Source organism: Cibotium barometz, chromosome 3 (genome assembly GCF_041138505.1).
Source record: "Cibotium barometz isolate CiBa-2024 chromosome 3, ASM4113850v1, whole genome shotgun sequence".
In the NCBI taxonomy this organism is placed as follows: Eukaryota; Viridiplantae; Streptophyta; class Polypodiopsida; order Cyatheales; family Cibotiaceae; genus Cibotium; species Cibotium barometz.
In genome coordinates this window covers 64714857-64720339 of record NC_141048.1, presented here as the reverse complement: position 1 = coordinate 64720339, position 5483 = coordinate 64714857, and positions in this window count along the sequence as shown.

Here is a 5483-nt window from a genome sequence, read left to right as displayed (position 1 = left end):
TGGAAAAAACCTAAGTCTAAAGCTACATGCTTTGGATTTCTGCAAAACACAAAGAAGCACTACGGTGCCTTCATTAATCCACAGGTAAGATGTGATAAGATCTGAGTAGATGTGATGAGATATGAGTGGATGCAATGAGATGTGATAAGATGTGAGTGGATGCAATGAGATGTGGATGGGATGTGATGTGATGCAAATGGATGCGGATGTGGATGTGAAGAGATGTGGATGGGATGTGACGTGATGTAAATGGATGAGAATGAGATGTGGATGTGATGTAATGTAGATGGGATGTATGTGATGTGATGTGGATGTAATGAATTTGATGGATGTGAATGGATGTGATGAGATGCCAATGGATGTGAATGTGATGTAATGTAAATAGATGTAAATGGATATGAATGTGATGTGATGAAAATAGATGTGATGGATGTGAATGGATGCAATGAGATGCGAATGGATGTGAATGTGATGTAATGTAAATGGATGTGAATGAGATGCGAATGGATGTGAATGTGATGTAATGTAAATAGATGTGAATGGATGTGAATGTGATGTGATGAAAATAGATGTGAATGGATGTTATGAAAATAGATGTGAATGGATGTGATGTGAAGTGAATGGATGTGACGTAATGTGAAATGGATGTGATGTAATGAGATGTATATGATGTGATGTGGATGTAATAAATGTGATGGATGTGAATGGATGCGATGAGATGCGAATGGATGTGAATGTGATGTAATGTTAATAGATGTGAATGGATGTGAATGTGATGTGATGAAAATAGATGTGAATGGATGTGATGTGAAGTGAATGGATGTGATGTAATGTGAAATAGATGTGATGTGAAGTGATATGAATCGGGATAGATGTGAATGAATGAGATGTGATGTGAAATGGATGTGATGTGATGTGATGTGAATCGAGATAGATGTGAAAGAATGAGATGTGATGTGAAATGGATGTGATGTGATGTGATATGAATAGGGATAGATGTGAATGAATGAGATGTGATGTGAAATGGATGTGATGTGAATCGGGATAGATGTGAATGGATGAGATGTGATGTGAAATGGATGTGATGTGAATCGAGATAGATGTGAATGGATGAGATGTAATGTGAATGGATGTGATGTGATGTGAATATGGGTAGATGTGAATGGATAAGATGTGATGAGGATGGATGTGATGAGATGTAATATGATGTGATTGGATGAGAATGGATGAAGACGATGAGAATACATATGACAGAATGTGGAATAACAAGAAATGTGGAAAGATGAGAGTTCGTTAGAAACTGTATTTATGACCTGTTTTTAAATGACTGTTTTATGTCAAGAATACTGGGGAAGCATTTTGACCATCTTGTGAATGAGGTCGTGAAGACCTAAGTGATAAAGTTGTAATAGTTGACGGAGAGTCAACAGAGGACGTCTTGTGTAACACACGGTCGGCGGAGCTCTTGACTAGCCTTGATTCGATTTAAATGGTAAGCTTCCGGTACGGTGGATGAGGGACCAAGGAAGCGGCCTATGAGTGAAGCGCTAGGTGACCTCCGAAGAATTCAAGAGGGTGCTGACCATACAGTGCTCGGGCTCTGGGTCGCCGAAGATACCCACGCGTGCGTCGAGGAAGAAAATGGAACAAGCAGTAAGAGTTGTTTTCTAAACTCGGGCATGGATCTGGTTGATTGACCTTGCTGGTCCTCAACAAACGGATGAGTCCATGGCTCTTTTATATGGATCCGTTGGTTAATCTTGCTGATCTTCAGCAGAGAGTCCATCTATAAGTGAATATATTTCTGGGTACTATGAGCTAGGACCTATTGAAAAGGCCCCTAAGCGGAGAGGTGGTTGAGCGTTCTGGTTACCAATGATGCCATAGGTACACCGATGAAGGAATGATTGGAAATTAGAATTCAACCCGATATTTTGGAGGATTATGATCAGTGATACTATGGTTTCATTAAAAGATTGTTTTAAAGATAGCTGAATCTGTGAAATAGGCAATTTCATATTGGGTGTGTAAGTGGTGTGACTCTCTTGAAGTTTGCATGAAGCGTCTACTAGGGGGCCTGGGAACTCTTTCCTCTCGTACCTGGGGCAAAACCTAACCAAATTCTTAAATGGATCCTATCACTACAGTGGTTGGCTAACCCATGGGACTTAGGCTGGACTGATGGATCCCTAAAGCGGTTGGCTAACCCATGGGACTTAGGCTGGACTGATGGATCCCTAAAATAGGACTCAATTCTGTTATGGTATGATAGATGAAGTAAATCCCGGATAATCCTTGTTCTATGGAAAAGAATCAACGGTTGTGCCGCTCGATGAGGAAAAAAGCGTAACTTGGTCTCTATGATCCAAGTGCAAGTCTTTTCCTTGATCTGACCATGTGACTTATGGGTTCGATCGGATCAGTTTGGTTAGTTAAGGCTCTTGACTACATTAGAATAAAAATATCCTGGAGGAATCGTACATGCTTTCTGGGCAAGGGAAGTTTTTTCCGGGTTTGGTTTTGGAAGAACCGAGGGATTAGTCTCTTGTCCGGATATCCGTGGGCAAGGCCCTGAGTGCGAGGTTCTGCCTTGTGCAAGAAGTGCTACTTTCTCTGTCTAGCACCCCGATTTCGTTGCTCGGAGGGGGCAGGGATCTTTAAGGAACGTCAATCTGAATCTGCTACCTGTAGAGCCTTCTTTGATTTGAATCCATTGGAGTCTCCATAGCCCCCGCCGGTGCCAAGTAAATAGCTATGGCATTTAAATTTTGGTTGTTGGATTTGTTTTGTTGTTTTTTTTTTAATTTTTAGTTGTTGGATTTGTTTTGTTGATTTTTTTTTAAATTTTTGTTTTAATTTGTGCATAGCTTATGGTTGGGAGTAGGATTAGCTAGCCCACGCTGCCAAGTAAATAGCTATGGCATTTAGTTTTTGGTTGTTGGATTTGTTTTGTTGATTTTTTTAATCTTTGTTTTAATTTGTGCATAGCTTATGGTTGGGAGTAGGATTAGCAATTGTTTAGGCAAAAAAACTATAGATTTGGGTGATTAGAGGGCTCAAAGAAGAGGGTTTTACTTAAGCATAGGGTGTTTTTTTGCTAATTTTTTGCTTCCATACATGTTTTGTGTTAGATTAGTGTACATAGGTAGCTTAGGAATGTATGATAGAACCCTAATACACTAAAAAACCCAAAAAAACATAAATCATCTCTTAATTTTTACTAATGATCACTAATCTATTGGTTAGTATGATTAGTGAACTTAAAGAGAGCTAAAAATCAAAAACTTGAGCCTAATTGCTTGCAATTGGAGTAATTGTAGTGGCATTAGTGTTCTAAACACTTGTGTTGCATGACGAGTAGTGATCAATGCAAGGATGCAACACAAAGATGCAAGCAAGAAAACAAGTGACATTCTTATATAAGGCTCTTGTAAAGAGTTCCAAGTTGTAGATGAGTGTGGGAGTGGGCTTAAGAATAATCCCACATGGGAAGTTTTGGGAGTTTTTAGAGTTTTTGTATAAAAAGTGGCTCATTTGAGAGCTTATGTACACTTTGGGCTAAGTTCATGCAAGAGCTCCTTTGAGAGAGCTACTCTCCCTCTTCTCCATAGAGGTGAAGACTCTTCTGTCACCCCATCTACATCTTTGTATGAGATAAATCTCTTCATTGAATCAATAGCAATGTCATGAGTCTTTCTCATCCTCTTCTCTAATCATTTTACTCTTATGCATGCTCTTAGTATTTCATTTTTGTGTATGTGGGCTGATTTGAAGCTTTCATGGAAGCTTGATGCTTGAGTGTGTGCATGCTTGTAGGAAGATAGGAGTGGAGTGAGGTCTTTTCTCTTTGCTTGTGTGCATAGTGATTGTGTTCCTCTTCCTTGTATTTGTGAATGAATGGGTGTGTAGGAATGAGGACAAGTTGAGCTTGTGTGTGTGCTTAGTCTAGTGTCATGTGATGGTAGCCATAAGCATTCTCTCCATTTGTGGATAAGCTTTTGTGCACCGGTACAGGTTGAATCCCTAGCTCCGAAAGGGATGCAAATCCCATTGGATTGAGCTACACGTGGATCATGCTACTCTTGCTACAAGTGAGAGTTTTCCGTCTCTCCATTGGCACCGCTGCCGGGGAGAAAACTCAAAACCGGTTGAGAAGCTTGCATTACTACCACTATTTCTTTTTGTTTTTAGGTTTAGGGTTAGCATGAGTGTGGAATCTCGGAGCTAGTGATTAGAAGAGAAAAAATAGATTAGTACTTACTTGTGCGGTTGAGATCTACTCCCGCTAATGTTTTCTCATTCATGTATATGCTTTCCATGGTTGTTTTCATCGTTGTGTTCATTTTTTGTTCATAGATTAGAAACGAAAATCTGAATAATACATTAACCTAAGCTGTCAAGCTGCTGATCATCTCCCATCTGTGCCCGTCCCCCTCCTCGGATACTGCCGAAGAGAAGTCTGGCGTCGGAACCACCGCCATCGCCCTGTCAGAGACCTGGATGGTCACACTGCCAGGGACGTCCTCGTATCCAAGGGCCGGGCCGCTGTCCGTGGCCCAAGCCATCGCACCCCACATCGCCATCATCTCACCGGCGAGCCTGCAAGTACCATCCTGAGAGCACGCTACCAGACCTGCTGTACCTGTGGGCAATCCCATAAGCAGTGCCGCTACGACTCCTGTGCATGGCCGCACCGAGGGCAGGACGCTGGGTGTCTGCCAAAAGCTAGCCAAGCCCCCACAGCCAGTCCTCTATGCGCAGTAAGCCAGAGAAAAAGTGTCACCTTCCGGGGCGGAAAGCTGGCCCAAAGGCGCTGCCAGAAGTCCCTAAGGAAGGCAGGGGAGAGCCCCTATCACCACCAATGCTCGACCGCCGCCAGGGTGCCCGCTATCCTGTGCCTCTGCATCCGCCGCCCCAGCCTCGCTGTGTACTGAAAAAAGGGGGTGCTTGGGCTGGTAGGGGCCAAGTAGGGATCTCGCCAAAGCCACTCGCCTGGATCCCACTGATGAAGGCGAATAAGAGGCCTGCTGTCCCAAGCCCATAATCTCCTAGAATAGTCCTCCCCTATCGAGGTCGGTCTACATGATGCCACTGTCTCTGATGAAAGCCGACCACCCGCACCCTCTGAAAGATACAACCCTGGAAATCATCCAAATCTAGTCGGGTCCTCTGAAGCTGGCCTCTCTCTCCCACCTCGAAGGTGAGTGGGGCGACTCTCTTTGCTGAGCCGCAGACCACTAGAAGGATCTCATGCCGAGTAAAGACGCCCATCCACTGTGGAGGTGGAGGGTCCTGTACTAGAGTCTGCCACTCTCGGGGGATGGCCGCCTCAATGTCCTGCCTCATCAACTCACTACCTCTCATCCCGATGAGTCTCCTCTCCTGAACCTCTAGAGGCAGCTGCTGAAAACATATCCAATCATCTAGGGACTGGGCTGGGCCAGAGTTCAACGGGCCCCACGACATGTGAGATTGCGATCCAA